Source organism: Trichomycterus rosablanca, chromosome 5 (assembly GCF_030014385.1).
Source record: "Trichomycterus rosablanca isolate fTriRos1 chromosome 5, fTriRos1.hap1, whole genome shotgun sequence".
NCBI lineage: Eukaryota > Metazoa > Chordata > Actinopteri > Siluriformes > Trichomycteridae > Trichomycterus > Trichomycterus rosablanca.
Window position 1 is genome coordinate 4,355,443 of NC_085992.1, and position 26,025 is coordinate 4,381,467.

Consider the following 26,025-nt stretch of genomic DNA (forward strand, 5'->3'; position numbering starts at 1 on the left):
GGGAACATTATGCTGTCACACTGCTGGGGGGGGGGGGGGTCATAGAGCCGTCGGGTGGGGGTGGGGGGTGCCATTATTAGCTCTCTACAGCTTTACAATAACTGGGGTGGACGGATCATTAGCCTGGTCACCTGAGACGGGCAGATCTGCTCCTACCTGCTCTTATCTGTTTTTATTCACTCGCCTGCTGGACGAGAACTACTAGGCAGGTTTATGAAGCAGTTACCAGCTTTTCGTGTATTAATATTATTGGGCTTTTTTTGTATATGGAACATTTGGATCATGTTTTTAGTATTTTTTGAACTTTTTTAGTATTTTTTAAACTAAGCATTTTTTTAACTTAGAATTTTTTGACCTTTTTATTTTTTTAGTATTTTTGTAACTTTTTTTTGGTATTTTTTTAAACTTTTTGTTAGTGTTTTTTGAATTGTTTTAGTATTTTTCGAACTTTTTTTTACCTTTAAACTTTTTTAGTATTTTTTTCGAACTTTTTTTAGTATTTCTTAAAACTTTTTTTAGTATTTTTTAAAACTTTTTTTTAAGTATTTTTGTAACTTTGTTAGTATTTTTTTTTTTAACTTTTTTTTAGTATTTTAAAACTTTTAGTATTTTTTAAATCTTTTTGTTTAGTATTTTTTTTAAACTTTTTTTAGTATTTAAAAACTTTTAGTATTTTTTAAAACTTTTTTTTTTTGTATTTTTGTAACTTTTTTTAGTATATTTTTTTTTTAACTTTTTTTAGTATTTTAAAACTTTTAGTATTTTTTAAAACTTTTTTTGTAGTATTTTTGTAACATTTTTTAGTATTTTTGTTCCTATTTTTTAGTATTTTTTGAACTTTTTTAGTACTTATCACAATTGCCCATGGTACTGTTTTACACTACTCCCTTCAGTCTTACTCCTTTTGTCCTATATTCTTTTTATCTTTACGATACATTACATGTTTTATATTTTATTTCTTTTCACATGGACGTGTTTGTGTGATGTTTGTGATGTTTGTGAATTGCTGCTCTAACTCTGATCGATTCATGACTTTATTGATCCCCAAAATGCAATAAACTGATCAATCAACAACACTGAAATGAACAAGCGTCTCCGTTCACGAGCAGATCTGCTACAGTAAATCAGCCGCCGTCCCAAATAAACGTCGATTAAAACCCCGTACACTTGAACTCTGGAGGTCTGGCGGTGACATTAACAAGTGCTCATTTGGGAGCAGGTGATATTTGTGGCGGTATTTAAAATCGGTATTTGAGGGCACTCGAGCTCTAATGCGCTAACACGTCAATGCGGAACCGCCGCAGGGCCGCCGACCCGGCCGGGCGTCCACACGGACACGATCGGAATAGAATTCTGACTTTATTCGTTTGTATTTAGTTTTGCTTTGACCTGTTCTTTTGTCTGAAGTGGTTTTGGATTGAATTGAGGGTTTTAAACAGAAAGTTGCTGTTAACTGGCAGGTAATTGTGGCTCGGTGGGTAGCACTGTCACCTCACAGCAAGAAGGTCCTGGGTTCGATTCCCAGGTGGAGCGATCTGGGTTCTTTCTGTGTGAAAGTTTGCATGTTCTCTCACAGTCCAAAGACATGCAGTCTGGTTCATTGGTGCTGCTAAAGAGTGTGTCTGTGTCCGGTGATGGACTGGTGACCTGTCTAAGGTGTTTTCTACCTTTTGCCAAGTGAATTGCACCCTCTGCGACCCTGACCAGGATAAAGCCGTGGTAAAACACTCTACTCTTGTACATTTTGTTTCTTGTTGGCTTTTATCCATCCAATAAAAATGTTACGACCACACACAAAATGTCAATAAAATGCTGAAGGGAGGACACACTTCCGTACACGTCGTTTTGCATTATTGATGGCTGTGGGCCAGCAGCAATGACCTGTGGGTAATTATGTGGGGAGTTCCGCCGTGCTGGCCGACATATTGCAACGACATTTCGTCCAGGCCAGTGGGACTGACCGCAGAATAAAAAAAGCTTCGATTATTTTGCAGTGCATCAGACTTCTTACTTTATTCTCTTCTTATGTTAACACTCTTCACCCAGTGGGACCGTCGTCCTAATGTGACCATCATTTACTTTAAGTAGTTTTTTCCTCGCGTCGCTTTTGTGTTCCTCATAAGCTCTCGATGAGTATGCGATGCGTACACCTTAAAATAAATGCCACCGTAGAGCGAAGGGACTCGCCATCAGCGTGGAAACCATCGCCGTAAAACTCTTATAGGAACGAACCCGTCGCTTTTTAATTTCTGTCTTCATCTTCGGGTCGTGAACGTCGGGAGCCGGTTGAGACGATGAGCCAGTAATATCAGAGCTGCAAATGGATTCTGGTAACACAAGCTGGTAAGGCGCTCAGGTTAGAAGGTGACCTCCAGCGCAGAGGGGCGATGCTTTTCTGTTTCAGCATCGTGTCCTCGATCTAGATCTAAAGCAAATCATTTTCACACACTGTGCAGACTGTACTAGTGTGTGTGTTGTTTTTGTGGAAGCGTATTTGGGGGGTGATTGGGAAGGGAAAAGAGCAGAAAGGGCGAGATTTGCTTCTACAGAAAGCAGAGCATCATCATCATGTTTAATGTTGCTAATTGGACCAAGTATGTTTAGCAGAATGGATCTCATTTTTAAACTAAGATATTTAAAAGAACTTCCCCCCAATTGTCCTTCCAGTCTAGTCGTATCCAATTTGTACGAGGAGTGGAGGTCCACTTCTGACCTAGCAAAGCCACAGCCGTGTGCAGTCCTGACCATTTTGTTTCACCTGCACAAGGCAGGTTCATATGATGATCCGTATCGCGCATGGAGAGTCACTCGCCGAGCCCCGTCATCTCCCAAAACCCCTTCAGACAAAAGACCAAGTAAAAGCCAAACTAAAAACAAACCAATAATAAAGTGAGAATCCTTCTCCGATTGTATCTCACATGGGGCAGTGGTAGCTTAGTGGTTAAGATGTTGGACTAGTGATCGTAAGGTTGCCGGTTCACGCCTCACCACCACCACGGTTGGGCCCCTGAGCCAGGTCCTTAACCCTCAATTGCTCATCGTGTAAGTCGCTCTGGATAAAAGCGTCTGCTAAAGGCTGAAAATGTAAATGTGTCTGTGTGGACGCCCCGCCGGGTCGGTGGCCCTGCGGTGGCTCCGTCATTGGCGTGTTAGCGCATCAGACCTCCGCGCCACCCGAGTGCCCAGACTCCCGGTGTTAAATACCGCGGCATGGTGGTTCGGTGGGTAGCTCTGACGCCTCACAGCATGAAGGTCCTGGGTTTGATTCCCAGATGGAGCAGTGTTAACTGTGTAACGTTGGCATGTTCTCTCCGTGTCCACGTGGGTTTACTCCGGGTGCTCCGGTTTCCTCCCACAGTCCAAAGACGTGCAAGTGAGGTGAATTGGAGATACTAAATTGTCCATGACTGTTTGACATGATGAATCTTGTGTAATGAGTAACTACCGTTCCTGTCATGAATGTAACCGAGGTGTAAAACATGACGCTAAAATCCTAATAAAATAATAAATAAATAAATAAATACCACCTGCTCCCAAATGAGCACTTGTTAATGTTATTGCTAGACCATGAGGGTGGTGTATGTACAACACCACGTATGACGTAAGTCTAGCGTCTAGCCCACTGTCCAACCCAAACCCCTCCGCCTTCCATCCCCCCCCCCCCTCTCTTGTTCAGCTCTATTGTCTCCATATGGCCGGGGTTGGTATGATCCCCTCCCGTGTGAGAGAAGCCCGTCGGGACTCTCCGTCCCTCTCGGCTAATAGTTTAAGTGAATTAGGCCGTCTCCACACGGGCCCCGAGCCGAGCTCATGATGCTGATCACTTCCATTGACCCGATTGATCAGGGCCTGCTGAGAGCGCTGTGGTGTGGCCCGGCTCCTTCCTGTGTGATCCTCTCCTGTAATTTAATCCTGAGGGAGGGACGGAGGAAGCCGAGATCAGCCGCCTGAGGATACACACCACTGTGTGTGTGTGTGTGTGTGTGTGTGTGTGTGTGTGTGTGTGTGTGTGTGTGTGTGTGTGTGTGTGTGTGTGTGTGTGTGTGTGTGTGTGTGTGTGGAGCAGTAAAAAAAAAAATTTAAGAAGTGAAGAGACGTGTGATGTGTTGAGCTTGTTTGGAACAGATGGAATAAACATGAAACTGAGAAGCTGCTTCTGACAACCTGATGTTTTTTTTTTTTCTGTTCTAATTTTAAACCCATACAGCAAAATGTGACCGGAGATGTGATTTAGTCATATCCAATTCCCAGATTTGTATTTTATCTGTAACGCTGCTGACCGAGGAGGCCTGTGACTAACGCACGCCCTCTCTGACACGTGTGCAGTGCAGGGGTCGCCGGCGGGTCGTGATCCGCATTATTGATTTGATTATTGATTTACGCCGGATGCCCTTCCTGACACGACCCTCCTTATTTATCCGGGCTTGGGACCGGCACTACAGTGCACTGCTTTATGCATCCTAGTGGCCGGGTACCTATAGGACAATTCAGCGTCTCCAATTAGCCTGGCTGCATGTTTTTGGACTGTTGGAGGAAACCGGAGCTCCCGGAAGAAACCGACGCAGACACGGGGAGAACATGCAAACTCTGCACAGAAAGGACCCGGAGCCGAGAGTCGAACTCACGACTTCTGTGTTTAGTTTTTCATTTTGATTTTTGCATTTATTTATAATTCCTTTTGCTCTTCGGGAGTTTTGTGGAGTCGCAGAGTAATAAATTTAGATTAATAACGTTGTATTGTGGCTTTTACACCTCAATTCTCAACATCCTAAAAGCCTCATACAGAAAATATAGTTCTAATAATAATACTAATGTGGTCGTTCAGCTCGCAGCATCTTAATTAAAATATAATTGAATTACATTATTTATTTGAACCAGGAAGGTGAACAGTTCTATTTTATTGATGGATTTCCTTCCTTTTACTGCCAGTTTAATGTAGCCAATTAGTCTTCCACAACTGGGGACCTTAATCGTCTCCGATGAGGGTGTATTTGCTTCCCTCTGACCCCTAGTCGTGTCCAGTTACCCTGATCTCGTCCTCTATACTGGTTCGACCCTTCACCGCTGACCGAGGACGCCTCTCAACTGACTTGCGCCCCCTCCGGGACATAATCAGTACAGACTGCATTTTTCACCTGCACCAGTCGAGTTCATACACTTGACGGGCACTGTGTACGGAGGGCCACACCCCCATCGGCATTATTCCTCAGCCCTGTGCAGGCGCCAGCAGTCAGCCGGCAGGGGTCGCAGTCGCACCAGTTATGAGGACCCATGATCCGACTTTTTACCCTCTAACGCCGAACGACAGCCGATCGTCGTTCATGCAGCCGCCCGGCCCAGTCGGAAAGGCAGAGCTGAGATTCGATACGATGTATTCGAGACCCCGACTCTGGTGCGCTAGCGTACTTTACCGCTGCGCCACCTGAGGCGCGGCCCTCCGACCCCTTCTTATTCGCACGTTAGAAGAGTCATATGCTGCAATCAACTTCCGTAGAGGCGCCTCCTTTTTACTCCGGTCCCAGTGTCCCAGTGCTAGTACGTTTGCGGAACATCCTGCTGCTCCGCCCGAGCACTTCAGGATTCGCTCTCGGCCACAGCCACGCTCGTATCAGCCTATATTTAGGGTCACCGTCTCCCAATCACCGAATGCTGGACATTAGGTCGGCAGAGCACCGAGCACGATGGCGACTAACACAAAAGCAGGAGCGCTCACAGGCATCATTAATCCCGCTCCTAATGAACGCCGGTAGGTTTAACAGGGTCGAAGTTCAATTCGCCGTGCTTAAGCTAGTGCAGCGACGAGGTCAGCTGATCACCATTATCGTGCAGCACAAGCTTCCGGCGTTCTTCACTCAAAGCTGGATGGAGCATCGCCGTCGCTTCTGATCCGTGTGCGTTCTCCAAACCCGGACCAAGCTGATTAACATTCGCTCATTAAGCGACGGACGCCGTTCCCTCTCGCTCGGCCTGATGAAGTGACGTGTTTAAAGGCTTCCAAATCAGCCCGTTTTCCTGATGGTGGTGTTTGTTTGTTATGTAGGCGACGTCGTCTCTCCGTTCTCGTCCTAAAATGCCCCTCCAGCACACGAGCTGGCTGAGGGAATTTTCCTTTCTGTTCAGATCTGGGATTGATTAATTGATGAAGGTAAACGGCGGCCGTAATGGATTTTCTGAGCGCCGCTGGCTGTGGAGGTGCAGACGCGGCCGCGATGAGTGCGGCAGGTTCTTCACACGCTCGTTTCTCCTGGAAGCAGGGTTGAGGTTAACTACCTGTACTTATTACTATGAATGAAAATGGGTTCGTTGGCAAGATTAACTTAATGTGGAAAAATATTTAGGTGCAACAGATTAATAGCTGTAGGACTTTGCTCGGTGGGGTAGCTCGGTCTCCTCTCTGTGTGTGGAGTTTGCATGTTCTCCTTGCACTTGCATGTCTGTGCGGGTTTCCTCCGGGTGCTCCGGTTTCCTCCCACAGTCCGAAGACGTGCAAGTGAGGTGAATCGGAGATACTAAATCGTCCATGGCTGTGTTCGACATCAAACCTGAACTGATGAATCTTGTCACGAGTAACGACCGTTCCTGTCATGAATGTAAACACGGTGTAAAACATGACGTTAAAATCCTAATAAATAAATAAATAAATTCTCCTGGGAGAGACGAGCTGTGATGCCTGGTTCGCTAAGACTACAGGCAGTGATTGATGCACTTAGAACTGAACCTTCACATTCTGACTGAAGCTGCTTCTTCAGGGCTGAGATCTGAACCTGCGATTTTAAGATGTCGGCTCTGGTGTATTAATATTCGAGCCAACTTCATTTCCTGAACGACTGGGATATTCTGTGATTTGTTGATTCTTTGTGTTGGTTTGACTCTCCGTGCATGATACAGATCTCCACGTGAACCCCAAATGCAATTGGGTAAACAAATACAACTAGAGGAAATTGGCAAAAAAAAAGGTTTCCTGACGTGTAATCTTTTAAAAACTGAAGTGTAAATAAAGGCATGAATTAGAAATAAATAATACTTATAAAATAAATCCGAGTCCTTGAGGCTGGTGCAGTGCGGATGTTCTTTACTGACTCGACCCTTTATGTGAACGTTTCTCTCTCTGCTTTCTTGGCAGATCTCTGAAGGCTGGACATTTGTCACCGCTGCCCACCATCGCATCTCTCCTGGATGTCACCACGGAGACGGGAGGAGGCCGCGGGGACCGCCGAGACCCGAGGTGCGAGCTGAATCCGTCTCTGTCACTTTGTGGCGTGTCGTGTGTGTGCGCGCGTGTGTGTGTGTGTGATTTGTTTGGGTGAGGTTGGGTGAGGTTTTCTGTCACACACAGTGGACCTGAAGGAAGGGTACACAGTGTGTGTGTGTGTGTGTGTGTGTGGGGTTGTGGGTGATATCACTGTGCCAGTCTGTGTGAGCTCCCATGCGCTGGCGTGTTGATTGCGAGCTGCTGAAAAGCTGCGACGGCTCACCGCCAGCGGAGCCAAATTAAGAGCTTGACCGCGTACCGAAATGCATTAGAACCCCCACCGGACCAGATCACCCGCTGACCTGCTGTGAACTCTAGGGGTGTAACGATGCACCAATACACGATTTAAATCGATAATTCAAGTAAAATGAATCGATATTCACTTTAAACAGCGAAGGGCACGTGCGCCAGCCACCTCGCCTGGTTGCCAAATCGAGCTTTATCCAAAATGGGTGAAAAGTCAAAGGTTGCGGTGGTGATTTATGCCTGACTTGGCAACCCTACAACTACACAGTACTAGAAAAAAGGCGACCGCAGGTGAAGATGTGGAACTTGAGGATGCCCCCTTTCTTTTTCAAATCAGAAGTGTGGTTTCCTCAAGACAAAACAACAGGATACTGAACTACACGCAGCGCAACGAACATGATAAACATATAAACCGGCACCACAGTGAGAAGCTCCGGTGACAAGCGCGTTTACGTGAGGTGCAATGGCATTTTCGTGGCAAAAGATATGAGGTCATTTTTAGTAGTTGAAAATGAGAGATTTCGATTGCTGGTTAACACACTGGAGCCTAAATACTGCGTTCCATCGCGCCTGCACTTTAGCCATTCTGTAATGCCAGGACTTTACTTTACAGCACTTATTTCACAGCACTTTACTTCACAGCACTTTACTTTACAGCACTTTACTTCACAGCACTTTACTTCACAGCACTTTACTTCACAGCACTTTACTTTACAGCACTTTACAGCACTTTACTTTACAGTACTTTACTTTACAGCACTTTACTTCACAGCACTTTACTTTACAGTACTTTACTTTACAGCACTTTACTTTACAGCACTTTACAGCACTTTACTTTACAGTACTTTACTTTACAGCACTTTACTTTACAGCACTTTACTTCACAGCACTTTACTTCACAGCACTTTACTTTACAGCACTTTACAGCACTTTACTTTACAGTACTTTACTTTACAGCACTTTACTTCACAGCACTTTACTTTACAGTACTTTACTTTACAGCACTTTACTTTACAGCACTTTATTTCACAGCACTTTACTTCACAGCACTTTACTTTACAGCACTTTACTTCACAGCACTTTACTTCACAGCACTTTACTTTACAGCACTTTACTTCACAGCACTTTACTTCACAGCACTTTACTTCACAGCACTTTACTTCACAGCACTTTACTTTACAGCACTTTACAGCACTTTACTTTACAGTACTTTACTTTACAGTACTTTACTTTACAGCACTTTACTTCACAGCACTTTACTTTACAGCACTTTACAGCACTTTACTTTACAGCACTTTACTTCACAGCACTTTACTTCACAGCACTTTACTTTACAGCACTTTACAGCACTTTACTTTACAGTACTTTACTTTACAGTACTTTACTTCACAGCACTTTACTTCACAGCACTTTACTTTACAGCACTTTACAGCACTTTACTTTACAGTACTTTACTTTACAGCACTTTACTTCACAGCACTTTACTTCACAGCACTTTACTTTACAGCACTTTACAGCACTTTACTTTACAGCACTTTACTTCACAGCACTTTACTTCACAGCACTTTACTTCACAGCACTTTACTTTACAGCACTTTACTTTACAGCACTTTACTTCACAGCACTTTACTTCACAGCACTTTACTTCACAGCACTTTACTTCACAGCACTTTACTTTACAGCACTTTACTTTACAGCACTTTACCAAGCTTGGAAGGAGCACAGGCAAAACCTTAGATTATTTATTTATTTGAGGTTACTTTCTTTGTTTGTATTATTTATTTATTATATAATGTGGGATTTGTTTCTTACACAAAATGTGAAATGTGAGGGGAAATGTGCAGCATTGTTTTTGTTTTTGTTTTTTATTTAGATAAATAAAAGCTAAGCACACATACATTATTCTATTTTATTTTTTAAAGAGAAATAATAAAAGGAAACTTTGTCATAATTTGTCTTTAACTTCATTTTGTTGAAAAAAATCGTATCGTGAACTCAGTATCGTGAATCGTATCGTATCGTGGGTAGAGTGTATCGTTACATCCCTAGTGAACTTGCGCATACCACGGACGCTCAGCGGCATGTCGAAGACCGCCAGACTGAAACAGGAGCGTTACGTAATCACGGGGTCAGGGTCGTGGCTCAGGGTCTGATGTAGAGGTGTTGAGTGAGATAAGAGATTAGAATATAGTACAGTGGAGCAGGACAGTGTCTACACGTTGGTACAGTATGGAAAATGCAAATAAAATATAACACAGTGTTCCTTATATTTACTTTGACTTTTATTTGATGTCAGACAGGATGAACCTGAGATATTTCATGTTTTATCTGCTCAACTTCATTTCATTTATTAATAAACATCCATTCCTGCATCGAGAACCTCCACTCGACACTAGCCGATATAACCACATGGGTGAGGGATTAGTTCATCAAACCTTTATCAAGCTCTACAGTACAGCTACAGAGTTACTGCACAAACTTTACTGTGCAAAAAAGAAGCCTTATGTTAACCATGTCCAGAAGCGGCGTCGACTTCTCTGGGCTCGGAGGCATCTAGGATGGACCATCACACAGTGGAAACGTGTTTTGTGGTCAGATTAATCAGCATTCCAGGTCTCTTTTGGAACAAATGGACGCCGTGTGCTCCGGACCAAAGACGAAAAGGACCGTCCAGACTGTTATCAGTCCAAAACAAGTCCAAAGGCCGGGGTCCGTCATGGTATGGGGCGTGTCGGTGCCCTCGGCAAAGGTCATTAACATTTCTTTGATGCAGCATTAATGCAGAAAAGTACATTGAGATCTTGGAGCAGACCTGGGCATTGTACGGCCCGCCGTCCCCAACCGGCCCGCATGAGGTCATCAGACGTGAATAAATGTACATCACACACGGCATATAACAGGATTGTTTTTATTTTGACGGGCGCGCTATTTCTTTAAATTTCCGCAAGGTTGGATTTACGTGCGCGCGAGACGAGTGTATCGGCTCCAACGTAACGTGTCGGCGAACAGAACTGAGCGCGACTGAGAGAGACGAGCGAGTTTTTAACAAGACATGAACTTCAGAAGTCAGTCAGGTGTAAAGCTGTTTAAGGATCACACTTTAAATCCAGGGTGTATATCGCCGTTACGGTACTAAACACAGAGAAATACAAGAACGATGCAGAGCGTCACATCTGGAGCTTCACTAACTAAACTGCAAACCAACACGGACTTTTTATAAAGTTTCACACATCCAGCAGCAGCACCGTGTGTGAAGTTACTGCACATCCTGTTCACGTTTGTTTTTAATAAAGTTGATTAAATAGTGAAATAATGCTGATGTTTTTGCTTTTCATTTTCTGATTGTAACATCGACTCTTAACAGTAACAGCTTATCAGAACTGTCAAATTTAAGCAATAAAAAGAAATCTTATTAATACTGAGCAGAATGAAGTTCACCTTATCGGTCCGGCCCCCCACAACAGTAACCGTTTCTTATGTCGCCCCTTGGGAAATGTAATTGCCCACCCCTGTCTTAGAGCAACACGTGCTGCCCTCAAGACGTCGTCTTTTCCAGGGACGTCCAGCATTTTTCAACAAGACGATGCAAAACCACCTGCTGCACACATTACAAAGGCGTGGCTGCGGGAGGAGAGGGTACGGGTACCGGACCGGCCCGCCTGCAGTCCTGACCCGTCCCCAATAGAGAACGCGTGCAGGATTTTGCACATCTTAAGACGCGTTTGCAGGAAGAACGGGACAAAATAAAAGCTGAAACGCTAAATCGCTCGGTCTCCTCGGTGCCAAAACGTTACAAAGTGGTAAATGCTTTACTGTCCCAACTTTTTTTGGAACGTGTTGCAGGTCTGAAACGCAGGAATGGATGTTTATTGATACATGAAATGACGTTGAGCAGATAAAACATGAAATATCTCGGGTTCATCCTGTCTGACATCAAATAAAAGTCAAAGTCAATGTAAGATTGGGGGTGTAAATAAAGCCAACGCGGGGTCACGCAAGGTCGTTCAGCATCGGTGCACTGGCGCATTCTCATAATGCTAGCAGCCTGCTAGGTCACACCGCTGTATCAGATCGTGTTTATGTACGATAACGTGGTCGATTCAGCAATAGCATAAACGGACCGCCGCTGTGCAATATTCGTTATTCATACGTGCAATAATAATAACGTAAAGTATTTTAATTCATTATGTGTAAAATTACTTTTTAACTTGTATTTGCACATTTTTCTTCTTTTTTCTTTGTTTTAAGCTAGTAGTGTTTATTCTTCTACATAAATGGGTGCTAGTGTAAGAACTGCAATTTTCCCCCGGGATCGATAAAGTATTTCTGATTCTGATGATTCTGATCGTAACCAGCGGCTCAGACCGACCAGCTCGCGTTCGGTTCCTGTCCTCTCCGGGTATGATGGACGATGGTGTTAGCACTCAGGCTAGTGTAGGCACACATACTAAAAGGGAAACTCGCGTCAAACGAGAGAGAGAGAGAGTTAGCAATTTATTTAACGCTCATCCGCCGCGAGAGTCACGTCAGCGTAGCGGTTTTAATCCCCGCAACGCTTCTGTAATTATGGTGTAATAATCGTTAAACGCAGCGGCACTTAAATACGCCGTCCATGGTTCTAATAGTCGCATCGCTAACTGGATGGACCCTGAAACATGCCTCAGCACACATTTCTGTTCAGGCTTAATGTAGCCTAGCGGTTAAAGTGCTGGACTAGTAATCTAAAGGTTGCTGGTTCAAGCCCCATCACTGCCAAGTTGCCACTGTTTGCTCAGTTGCTTAGAACGTTGCCTGTCATTGCCAAAAATGTAAGCGTATGTAGGGCAGTGGTCAAGATGTGGTAGACTATCATGCCCCACAACTGCCAGATTGTCACTGTTGGGCCCCTGAGCAAGGCCCTTATGTCACAATTGCTTATACAATATACTGTCACAGTACTGTGAGTACCAAAAAGTTCCAAAACTGTCATTGTATGTAGAGCAGGGGTAGCTCAGTGATTAAGACAGTAGACTAGAACTCAGAAGGTTGTCTGTTCAAGCCCCACCACTGCCAGGTTGTCACTGTTGGGCCCCTGAGCAAGGCCCTTAACCCTCAATCGCCATTGTCCTTGTGTTAAGGGCAATGGTAGCTCAGTGATTAAGACAGTAGACTAGAACTCAGAGCGTTGTTGGTTCAAGTCCCACCACTGCCAGGTATTCACTGTTGGGCCCCTGAGCAAGGCCCTTATGTCTCAATTACCATTGTCGTCGTTTGTAAGGCAGTGGTAGCTCAGTGGTTAAGATAGTAAACTACAACTCAAGGTTCTTGGTTCAAGCCCCACCATCACTGCCAGGTTGTCACTGTTGGGGCCCCTGAGCAAGGCCCTCAACCCTTAATTGCTTAGGCAGTACACGGTCACAGTACTTTAAGTTCCAAAAATGACATTGTATGTAGAGCAGTGGTAGCTCAGTGGGTAAGACTCAGAAGGTTGTCGGTTCAAGACCCACCACTGCCTGGTTGTCACTGTCGGGCCCCTAAGAAAGGCCTCAATTGCTTAGAATGTTGCCCGTCACAGTACAGTAAATGTCAAAATTGTCATTGTGTTAAGGGCAGTGGTAGCTCAGTGATTAAGATAGTAGACTAGAACTCAGAAGGTTGTCGGTTCAAGCCCCACCATCACTGCCAGGTTGTCAGTTTGTACCAACAAAAATAAATAAATAAATTAGGTGAGGGAACCATGCCTGGGTGTAAAAGCAGGAACCAAAGCCGTTTATAGCGTGAAGTAAAACACCTAAATAATGAAATAATAGTAGGTGTAGCCTCGGGCCTGCTGTTTAAGAGAAGAAGAGAAGAACGAGGAGGCGTCTGGGTTCACCGTGGAGGAGAATCAACATGTCGCTGCGTGATCTTCTGTCTCATTCATGCAGCAGACGGCAGCGCTGAGAAGAAAACTGAAGCGGTGACTCCAGCCTCGGAGGGAGGAAAACAAACCAACCTGGATTATTTTGTCATTCTTTATTTGTGGCAGATGATTTATTTAGACGCACTACTTGGACAGCGATTACTAAGCTAACACGGTTAGCCTCAGGCCATTCAAATTAACAGACTGAGGTGGCACAACCAGATAATGCCACGGATGGTCTGTAACTGTTACTCTAATCTGACCACATTTTTCAGTAACGAGTAATCTAACGCGTTACTATTTCCAATCCAGTAATCAGATTAAAGTTACTTATCCAAGTTACTGTGCGTTACTATTTTTGTCATTTTCCTTAGTGAAAAGATATTTTTGCTTTCTTCTTGGCAGGGGCGGAACCAGGGGGTGGCCAGTGGTTGCCATGGCCACCATAAAGTAATCTTCGGCCACCCCTCTGGCCCCCCCACCACCGCTTTGCCGGCAATTTTTTTTGCGGAAGCATTTCTGCACGCAGGAGCAGCGCTCCTCATTATGTAGTATTCGTGGCGCGCTACGAGTAAAAGCGCCAGCTGGCTCTGCGCATTCCGGTGTTGCCAGATTGGGCGATTATCCGCCAAATTGGGCGGATTTTGTTGGAAAACAATTTAATAGCAGGTAAATAACACTTCTATTTAAAAGAAAATATTCAGTTTTAAGAAGCTCCAGCATTGTAGAAGGCTGTTAAGAGTAAAGTCAATTTTCAATGCTGATTTAGCGTAACAGTGTTGGTCAGTCTGTATCATATTCTTGAAAGAAAATTAAAATGTGTTTTCCATGCATTCACACTGGCATGTTCTGGGATTCAATTGAGTCTCATCAGTACACACAAGTTGGCAGCCAAATGATCAAGTATTGCAAAGGAATATCTTTGAAATATTCCGCATTATATAACTAATAAAGTAACTTGTAATCTAACTTAGTTACTTTTAAAATCAAGTCATCCATAAAGTAACTAAGTTACTTTTTAAAGGAGTAATCAGTCATCAGTAATCAGATAACTTTTTCAAGGTAACTATGCCATCACTGGATAATGCCTAGTTCACACTACACGTTTTTTTTTGCAATTCGGCGTTCGCTCAGCGATTGAAACTCGGCTCTCGACCGCTGTGTGTGAACTACTCAACAACTCGATCCGAGCGGCTCGCCGAGTGCTCGGCGACCGAAGATAAATATCTAGCTTGCTAGATATCTGGATATGAGTCGGCCGAGTTTGTGTGAGTGCGGTGTTGAACAGCCAGTGAGAACTCGGGATACGGTGTGAGGGGGAAACGCAGGGGAGGCGTAGTGAAAAGGTGGGACGGGGCGTAATATAGCTTATATCAGAATACATCAGCACACACACACGTTATATACAGTGTTTCTGACCTGATCGTTCTCTACCAAACTTAATACCCACGCTGCATTGCAAGAAAAATGTATTATGCTCCAACTCACTACAGAACAATCCATGCTGGTCACGTTGCCAAATCCACTCAGATTCATTTATTTTTTCACTTTGATTTTACGCTGCACATCAGCGCACAAACTCTGATCTCTCGCTACTGGTTATCATTAAACCACGTGATAAAACGTAGTTTGGGAGAGCAGAGAAGCTCGCCTGCGATTCCAGTTGGTGATAGATGGTGTAGTGTGAAACTCTCTATCACCGATCAGTCGTGTAGTGTGAAAGACTCCCGATCACAAGAGATCCAGTCGTGTAGTGTGAACTGTACAGCGACCCGACCACTTGGAAAGTCGTGTAGTGTGAACTTGGCATAACATGCCATCTTACGTCTCCCTCCGTGTACCGAAAACGGTTAAACCGTCACCTACCTTCATGGAGGGCAGTGGTGTCAAACTCATTTTCACCGAGGGCCACATCTGCATTATGGTGGCCCTCGAAGGGCCGATTGTAACGTATCCTGCTTTGATTGCAGTCACATTGCTGTTTTTCTTGGAGGCCGAATTCTGCATTTATATTGTTCTACTTTACCACAGACGCGGCCTCATAACACAAGAGACGCACCGGTTTCTCTTCCTGAAGCACAAACTTGTTTTCACTTTCATTAAATTTCCTCCTTATGCTCAATTTTCTTACTTATCTTCTTGTACATTTTAGGATCATGTGTAAATATGTGTAACATCATCTACTGGCGGGATGTGACACTTTGCAGGTCACAAAAAGGATTTTACAGTGTATTTTTAAGACAATCATTCTGCCCTCACTAATAGTTTATCCCCCTTTCTCAGCTAGACAGACAGACAGACAGACAGACAGACAGACAGACAGACAGACAGCTCCCTTCAGAATACAGTCGGTTTATTTGCTCCCCAGCTGTGTGATACACTGTGTGCATCAGAATGAAGTAAAAATACAAACAATAAAAACAATAAAGAACCTAATACAGTAAAAGCACACAGCTGTAGTCAAGTGTTACATCTGGTACAATATGAGATTTAACCAAACGTAAAATAACGAGTTAAAATTTTGTGTAAAGTTACTAATTGCTATAGTAACGGTAACAACAGTATTTAATTACGGTAAATTTGTAACTAAAACGCTGTGATATACTCTTACTATATATACTCTTTACTAACAACTGAGAATATAAACGCCACTACTTACAGACGATGTTTGGGTATTATATTGCAATATAATTATTTGTATTTATTTATTATTGTTTACATTACTGACTACGCTACCCCGCGTTCTTTTGCCGTAAAAGTCACATGGCTTCTTAGCGAAGGTTAAAGTTAGTTGCCATGACTACGATGTCACGTTGTCTCTTAAAGGCGCAGGAGCGCATTAAATTATAAGCGCGTCTCTGTAACGACTCGAACCATCACAACAATCGTACAGTCGTTTAAGCTCTCGCGGGCCGGATCAAATGACGCGGCGGGCCGGATCTGGCCCCGCGGGCCGTGAGTTTGACACCTGTGCTGTAGGGGATGAAAAGCTCCTAATTAATAATAATCTTGGACTTTTTTTAGATCCACTCTCGGTTTTCTGAGATGAATTTACTCTCATTTAGTCCAGGCATCACAAAATTGATGGCTTTCTGAGGAGAATGTGAAATGTAATAGACGTTGACCCCACTCGGAGCAGCTTTTCTGCCGGGGCTCGTTCTGTGTTCTTTAAAAGCGAGCGGTTCATATATTTTTTACGACCTCCTGCGAGTTAAAGATCTCCGCGCGGTACCTTCAGGTTTTCAGGCTAATTGCGGTCGTCTGTCCTCGTTCCGAGAGATTTGTGGGCCGGCGGCTAGAAACCGTAAAGAGACGAGCACAGGGAGCGAGAGCCGGATCAGCCCGGGTCAGACGCCGGTGCCGGACGAGGAGGTCAGATGTGATGTTCCGATTCATCCCAGTGGTTTTTTAATGGGGTTGAGGTCAGGGCCCTGTGCAGCATAAAAACGTGCCTTTATAGAGCAGTTCTGGAACAAATCGAGTCAAGGGTTAGGAGCGGTAGGGCACAGATGGAGTAAATAATATGCAAACACTTTATAATATGCAAAATAAATAAAAATATAACAGAGCTACTTGATTACTAACAATTCCACTTCCTGTTTATCTGAGTGACTGATGATCGGTCATCGACAGTGTCGGCGTTTTCACTCACCAGTTTATAATCCTAATGGGAAGATTATTATGTACGTTCTAAAATTAAACATACCCACCTCCCTCCGAACTCTGGGGGCGGCGCGGTGGCTAAGTGGGTAGCACTGTCTCCTCACAGCAAGAAGGTCCTGGGTTCGATCCCCAGGTGGGGCGGTCCGGGTCCTTTCTGTGTTTAGTCTGCGTAGGTTTTCTTCCGGGAGCTCCGGTTTCCTCCCACAGTCCAAAGATGTTCAAGTGAGGTGAATTGGAGATACAAAATTGTCCATGACTGACTGAGTTTGATATAAACTTGTGTAATGAGTAACTACCGTTCCTGTCATGAATGTAACCGAAGTGTAAAACATGACGTTAAAATCCTAACAAACAAACAAACATCTTTAAATTAAACATACCCACTTCCCTCTGAACTCAGCGAGCCTGAAATCTACATTCGTGTGGAGTTTTCGTTTCTTTGCAGACGCCGTGTTTATCCAAAAACTGGGGAACGTTAATGTAGGTGTGACTAGGGCTCTATTAAAAAAGGTTTAAATTTAGCTTCTAGCCTAGGCTAGATATACAGTGTGAAACGAAAAAAAAGTGTTTAGGCTAAATATTTTAAATGCACATCTAATCAAAATATGGTAAAAAAAAATAGAATAAAGTCTGTAAGAGTTTAAACCTGCGTTATCATGCGAGCTAGAAGAACCAACATGTTCACCTGCTGTGGTTTAGAGAGGATCTGAGTGGGGTAGCGATGTTCCCCTCGGTACTAAAACTCTCTCTGATGGGGCTCGTTACACTAATACACGTGTACTGTACCTGCATGCGACTTTACAATGCGACAAACTATCTATTTAGTAGGTATAATTAACATAACAATATATACTACATTTCAAGTTATTATTCGTTTCAATACATTTTTATTCAACGAAAAAATACATTTAAATCATTCCAGCAAGCCAGAAAGAGAATATTTGCAGGCTGCACTGCCATATTAACCGTCATTAAGTGTTTTAGTTCACCAAGGCTGTTTGAATAAAGTCTAAATTACAAGTATTTATTGAGTGTGAACTCAATTTGATCATTAATAAACTTGCCTTTAATTCCTGTTGCGATTGTTTACATTTTAAAACACAAAGCCTGACACTCAGCAGCAACGCATGAGAACAGGTCGCGGGAAAATGTCGCTCTTAGCTCATTTTCATTATGAATTTATTTAACATTTATTACGCCCGATTGTAAGCGTATAAAACAAGATGGACCCTGCAACAATATAAAAAATAAAAAAGAAGAAAGAAAGAAAAAACGTGAATATCGCGGTGATGCGGTTGCTTGGCATGCAAGATCTGCGGTTAGCGCGACAGCCGTAGTGTGACGTTAATGTTTTGAGTCGGGGGAAAGAAGACGGGGGGAGTTTTAGATTTGTTTTATGCGAGAGCGCCACCCAGAGTCCAAACAGTTCAAGCAGTTTTTTCAAAACCTGTTTAATAGCGGCGCAACTTCAATTTTATTTCAGTCAAGTATGTTTACACACACAAGGAATTTGTTTCCGGCTCTCGTTATCTCTACAATATACAAACAATACAACATACAATATATACAGTAGACCCTTGACTTACGAATTTAATTGGTTCTGAAGTCAAAATGTTCGTTAGTTAAACCTATTTTTCCCATAAGAAATCATGTAAATAGAATTAATCCGTGCCAGACCTCCCAAACCCCCCCTTACCCATAACCTTTCTAATGTCTTAAATGCTCTTTTCTGTTATGAATACAAGTTTATTCTCCCTTAAATCTTAAATAATAGAATAGACATTCCTGTAATAAACAATAATAAACAATAATACACAGTAGTACTGTACATAAACACACATCACATTTCAGTACAGTACGTGTGCTGTATCATACACCATAATACATTTCCTTCTTTTTATATAACATGTATCTATCAGAAACAACAATAACTCTCATATTTCTCTATTATTTCCTTCTTTATTTTAATAGTGTTGTTTTTCGAGGTGTAACTGCACGAAAGAAAGAATACTTTACTGAGCTGAGTTCCTTCTTCTCTCTCACTCACTGTCCCCTCTGTCTGATACACAGTGACGGCTACTGGCAGGAGTAATTATACAACAACAAATTTAATGTTTCTCAGCTCTGCGCTCTCTCTGCACCTTATTTGGGGACATTTTAATATTAAAAACACCGAAAAAACACCGTCCGCTGTCCGAATGTTCGCTCACTGTATATACAGTGCCTTGCAAAAGTATTCAGCCCCCTTGAACTTTTCAACCTTTTGCCACATTTCAGGCTTCAAACATAACGATATGAAATTGTAATTTTTTGTGAAGAATCAACAACAAGTGGGACACAATCGTGAAGTGGAACGAAATTTATTGGATATTTTAAACTTTTTTTAGAAATAAAAAACTGAAAAGTGGGGCGTGCAATATTATTCAGCCCCCTTGCGTTAATACTTTGTAGCGCCACCTTTTGCTGCGATTACAGCTGCAAGTCGCTTGGGGTATGTCTCTATTAGTTTTGCACATCGAGAGACAGAAATTTTTGCCCATTCTTTCTTGCAAAACAGCTCGAGCTCAGTGAGGTTGGATGGAGAGCGTTTGTGAACAGCAGTTTTCAGCTCTTTCCACAGATTCTCGATGGGATTCAGGTCTGGACTTTGACTTGGCCATTCTAACACCTGGATACGTTTATTTGTGAACCATTCCATTGTAGATTTTGCTTTATGTTTTGGATCATTGTCTTGTTGGAAGATAAATCTCCGTCCCAGTCTCAGGTCTTTTGCAGACTGCAACAGGTTTTCTTCCAGAATGGTCCTGTATTTGGCTCCATCCATCTTCCCATCAATTTTAACCATCTTCCCTGTCCCTGCTGAAGAAAAGCAGGCCCAAACCATGATGCTGCCACCACCATGTTTGACAGTGGGGATGGTGTGTTCAGGGTGATGAGCTGTGTTGCTTTTACGCCAAACATAACGTTTTGCATTGTGGCCAAAAAGTTCGATTTTGGTTTCATCTGACCAGAGCACCTTCTTCCACATGTTTGGTGTGTCTCCCAGGTGACTTTTTATAGATATCTTTGAGAAATGGCTTTCTTCTTGCCACTCTTCCATAAAGGCCAGATTTGTGCAGTGTACGACTGATTGTGTCCTATGGACAGAGTCTCCCACCTCAGCTGTAGATCTCTGCAGTTCATTCAGAGTGATCATGGGCCTCTTGGCTGCATCTCTGATCAGTCTTCTCCTTGTTTGAGCTGAAAGTTTAGAGGGACGGCCGGGTCTTGGTAGATTTGCAGTGGTCTGATACTCCTTCCATTTCAATATGATCGCTTGCACAGTGCTCCTTAAGATGTTTAAAGCTTGGGAAATCTTTTTGTATCCAAATCCGGCTTTAAACTTCTCCACAACAGTATCTCGGACCTGCCTGGTGTGTTCCTTGGTCTTCATGATGCTCTCTGCGCTTTAAACAGAACTCTGAGACTGTCACAGAGCAGGTGCATTTATACGGAGACTTGATTACACACAGGTGGATTCTATTTATCACCATCAGTCATTTAGGTCAACATTGGATCATTCAGAGATCCTCACTGAACTTCTGGAGTGAGTTTGCTGCACTGAAAGTAAAGGGGCTGAATAATATTGCACGCCCCACTTTTTAGTTTTTTATTTCTAAAAAAAGTTTAAAATATCCAATAAATTTCGTTCTACTTCACGATTGTGTCCCACTTGTTGTTGATTCTTCACAAAAAATTACAATTTCATATCGTTATGTTTGAAGCCTGAAATGTGGCAAAAGGTTGAAAAGTTCAAGGGGGCTGAATACTTTTGCAAGGCACTGTATATATATATATATACAGTGTATCACAAAAGTGAGTACACCCCTCACATTTCTGCAAATATTTTATTATATCTTTTCATGGGACAACACTATAGAACTAAAACTTGGATATAACTTAGAGTAGTCAGTGTACAACTTGTATAGCAGTGTAGATTTACTGTCTTCTGAAAATAACTCAACACACAGCCATTAATGTCTAAATGGCTGGCAACATAAGTGAGTACACCCCACAGTGAACATGTCCAAATTGTTCCCAAAGTGTCAATATTTTGTGTGACCACCATTATTATCCAGCACTGCCTTAACCCTCCTGGGCATGGAATTCACCAGAGCTGCACAGGTTGCTACTGGAATCCTCTTCCACTCCTCCATGATGACATCACGGAGCTGGTGGATTTTAGACACCTTGAACTCCTCCACCTTCCACTTGAGGATGCCCCACAGGTGCTCAATTGGGTTTAGTCCATCACCTTTACCTTCAGCTTCCTCAGCAAGGCAGTTGTCATCTTGGAGGTTGTGTTTGGGGTCGTTATCCTGTTGGAAAACTGCCATGAGGCCCAGTTTTCGAAGGGAGGGGATCATGCTCTGTTTCAGAATGTCACAGTACATGTTGGAATTCATGTTTCCCTCAATGAACTGCAGCTCCCCAGTGCCAGCAACACTCATGCAGCCCAAGACCATGATGCTACCACCACCATGCTTGACTGTAGGCAAGATACAGTTGTCTTGGTACTTCTCACCAGGGCGCCGCCACACATGCTGGACACCATCTGAGCCAAACAAGTTTATCTTGGTCTCGTCAGACCACAGGGCATTCCAGTAATCCATGTTCTTGGACTGCTTGTCTTCAGCAAACTGTTTGCGGGCTTTCTTGTGCGTCAGCTTCCTTCTGGGATGACGACCATGCAGACCGAGTTGATGCAGTGTGCGGCGTATGGTCTGAGCACTGACAGGCTGACCTCCCACGTCTTCAACCTCTGCAGCAATGCTGGCAGCACTCATGTGTCTATTTTTTAAAGCCAACCTCTGGATATGACGCCGAACACGTGGACTCGACTTCTTTGGTCGACCCTGGCGAAGCCTGTTCCGAGTGGAACCTGTCCTGGAAAACCGCTGTATGACCTTGGCCACCATGCTGTAGCTCAGTTTCAGGGTGTTAGCAATCTTCTTATAGCCCAGGCCATCTTTGTGGAGAGCAACAATTCTATTTCTTACATCCTCAGAGAGTTCTTTGCCATGAGGTGCCATGTTGAATATCCAGTGGCCAGTATGAGAGAATTGTACCCAAAACACCAAATTTAACAGCCCTGCTCCCCATTTACACCTGGGACCTTGACACATGACACCAGGGAGGGACAACGACACATTTGGGCACAATTTGGACATGTTCACTGTGGGGTGTACTCACTTATGTTGCAGCTATTTAGACATTAATGGCTGTGTGTTGAGTTATTTTCAGAAGACAGTAAATCTACACTGCTATACAAGCTGTACACTGACTACTCTAAGTTATATCCAAGTTTCATGTCTATAGTGTTGTCCCATGAAAAGATATAATGAAATATTTGCAGAAATGTGAGGGGTGTACTCACTTTTGTGATACACTGTATATGTATATAGAGAGAGAGAGAGAGAGAGACGCCCGGGGTCAACTTGTTTGTGACGTCACGTGTTTTGCGAATTTTGGTTCGTAATACAAAATCTGTCCGTACGTTAAGTTGAAAAAGATCGTTCGTAACCCGAAATGTTCGTATGGTAAACCGTTCGTAACTCAAGGGTCGACTAGTTGTATTTCTAAAATACCTCGCAAGCTGTTTTAAAAGTTCAGACGTCCCTGATTCATCGTTTAGAGAGAGCCAAAGACGATGCGAGTGTCTGAGACGGAGATTTGTTGGCCACGACAGGCGCTGTTAATAATCGTAGAGAGGAAGTGCATCAGTACGACCCATCAGAGACTTTTAATGTGAGTGTACGCGCTGAATAAACTTGTTTATTGATCATCTGGATTGAATTGGACTCGGCCGTGTAGAAACTGCTGGCGTGTGCATTATGGAAATAAGACTGCAGGTCAATTACTAAATAGTCTAATTGTGTCGTGATCAATTTAATAAATCAGAGCTTTTATATAATAACATTTTGTCTTTAGTTACGTCACATCAAGACTTTTGCACTTTTTTTGTTCTGCTCATTTTTCTGTTTACTGAAGTTCTGAAACTTCCTTAACGATTTTTATCTGGAATTAAAATCTCCTTTTTAGGTTTTTCACCTCATTTGCTTGGTGATTTTGCTCTGAAGTGCAGAGACTAAAACCTCTAAATAGTCACTTCATTCAGACCAGGGGCCGGATCGGGTGGGATGGGAAGGTCTGGCTCAAATTCGGCATTCCAATTCATCCCAAAGGTGTTCAGGATGATTCTCTGCTGAACTTTATCGTAAAGAAGGGTGTCCACGGGTGTCATGTTTCACACTCCGATCCCAGTTCATCACAGCTTGTCACATGCTTAGATATTTAACCCTTTAATGTTCTGCTCAACCATTTGGTTGATCTTACTTTGAGTCTAAATACTTGGGTAAAAATAAGCTGTATTTAAATCATCTTGTTTGGGCCGTTTGGAAGAGGCTCATTAAAAAATACAGTGTGCACTAGTAATATTATTCATTGTTTGTTGTTGGTTTAGTCCCAAGAAACTAAGAAATGCAAAGTGCCACTCAGGTGGCGCAGCGGTAAAGTACGCTAGCGCACCAGAGTCGGGGTTTCGAATACATCGTATCGAATCTCAGCTCTGCCTTTCCGACTGGGCTGGGCGGCTGCATGAACGACGATTGGCTGTTGTTCAGGGTTAGAAGGTAAGAAAGTCGATCGTAGGTCCTCATAACTTGTGACTGATGGCGCCTGCACAGGGCTGAGGAATAATGATGATGGGGGTGTGGCCCTCCGTACACAGTGCCTGTCGGTGTATGAACTCGACTCGTGCGGGTGAAAAATGCAGTCTGTACCGACTGTGCGTACCGGAGGGGGGGTGTGTCGGTTGAGAGGCGTCCTCAGTCAGTGGTGAAGGGTCGAATCAGTATAGAGGACACGACTAGATTAGGGGTTAAAAAATTGGGGGGAAAAATAGAAAATAAAGAGCTACATGTTAAATTGCAATTATTTATTTGACATCCGCCAACTAAAATATAATAATAATTCCTGTTTTTTACATTCCTACATTGATCGTGTTTAACAGTTGTTTTATGTTGTCTGGATTTGTTTTATTCTAGTAAGAACACAATATATTGATCAATGTGCCTTCAAGATACAACAGTAAAACAGCGTGTTGAGTTTTACCATCGTCCAAAGGTTCCTTTTCCCCCTTAAGTATAAATGTATTACTACACTTTGTTGAGTTTTTCTAACCCTCGTTAGTGTAGCCCATCACACTTGATTCGTCTCACGAGTTAGTATTAGTGCTCCGGATAGATCCATCTATCTATAGAATGGTCAGATAGATGCACTGTATTGATCCTTCAGGGCAGGGTTTTAATATCCACTCCTGAAGGGTTACTGCTCTACAGAAATACTAACACACCTGATTTAACCTGTGAGATTAAATGATTCAGCCCTTTATCAGCTGGATCAGGTGTGTTAGAGGAAGGAAAACCCTGATTCATGACTCGTTTATGATATACAGTGATTGGTACGTAGCTGGGTGGATTTTGCTCAAGGGCTTCGGGCAGGTTTACACCGATCAGCCATAACATTAAAACCACCTCCTTGTTTCTACACTCACTGTCCATTTTATCAGCTCCACTTACCATATAGAAGCACCTTGTAGTTCTACAATTACTGACTGTAGTCCATATGTTTCTCTGCATGCTTTTTAGCCTCCTTTCACCCTGTTCTTCAATGGTCAGGACCACCACAGGACCACCACAGAGCAGGTATTATTTGGGTGGTGGATCATTCTCAGCATTCAGTGACACTGACATGGTGGTGGTGTGTTAGTGTGTGTTGTGCTGGTATGAGTGGATCAGACACAGCGGCGCTGCTGGAGTTTTTAAACACCGTGTCCACTCACTGTCCACTCTATTACACACTCCTACCTAGTCGGTCCACCTTGTAGATGTAAAGTCAGAGACGATCGCTCATCTATTGCTGCTGTTTGAGTCGGTCATCTTCTAGACCTTCATCAGTGGTCACAGGACGCTGCCCACGGGGCGCTGTTGGCTGGATATTTTTGGTTGGTGGACTATTCTCAGTCCAGCAGTGACAGTGAGGTGTTTAAAAACTCCAGCAGCGCTGCTGTGTCTGATCCACTCATACCAGCACAACACACACTAACACGCCACCACCATGTCAGTGTCACTGCAGTACTAAGAATGATCCACCACCTAAATAATACCTGCTCTGTGGTGGTCCTGTGGGGGTCCTGACCATTGAAGAACAGCATGAAAGGGGGCTAACAAAGCATGTAGAGAAACAGATGGACTACAGTCAGTAATTGTAGAACTACAAAGTGCTTCTATATGGTAAGTGGAGCTGATAAAATGGACAGTGAGTGTAGAAACAAAGAGGTGGTTTTAATGTTATGGCTGATCGGTGTATATTGTATATCTGTAGAAAGGTTGTGCAGACACACTGTTGGGCGTACTATGTCCGACCCCACGCTCTGACCCCAGCTTCCAGAATCGTACTGTACACGTGTAGATTTATATATTACAAATTCTATTCTGTTTCTATTCTAAATGCTGAAAGCCGCCTGACGAGTATTGGTTTCTGCACAGAGCTCAGATTGCCTGAGACGACCTTAAATAACCCGTCGTGTTAAAGGAGGTGTGATGAGGGCACACGCTGAGAGAGCGAGCCGAACCAACAGTGTGTGCAGACGAGGAGGATGAATGGTGTCGAGTCCCATATCTACTGACAAGAGCCACTAGAACAGGACAGAGAGGAAGATATTCGGTGAAAATGCATAACGCTGAGCCTGACGCACACACACACACACACACACACTCTGATGGCGCTGGTGTATCTTTTCCTCTCATTTCTTTGCTCAGTCCCCATTAATGAGATTTTACCCTTTTTTCTTCTGGGCTTTATGCTTGAAGAGGAACGAGAGCTTAGTCGGCCGCTTTATGAAGCTGAATAGGCTCGGCGCTATTAAAATGCAGCGCACAGA

The 26,025-nt window shown here is 43.4% G+C and overlaps 2 protein-coding genes across 2 annotated transcripts in view; both read left to right on the forward strand.

Moving 5' to 3' along the window:
* Window positions 1–26,025, forward strand: part of ndst2a (N-deacetylase/N-sulfotransferase (heparan glucosaminyl) 2a) — a 171,206-nt gene that overhangs the window by 45,259 nt on the left and 99,922 nt on the right. The window contains exon 2 of the mRNA XM_062995544.1: window positions 7,124–7,225. The gene's annotated coding sequence lies outside the window, so the exon portion shown is untranslated. The remainder of the gene's footprint in view (window positions 1–7,123; window positions 7,226–26,025) is intronic.
* myoz1a (myozenin 1a) overlaps window positions 1–26,025 on the forward strand; it is a 294,151-nt gene that overhangs the window by 39,891 nt on the left and 228,235 nt on the right. The window lies entirely within an intron of this gene.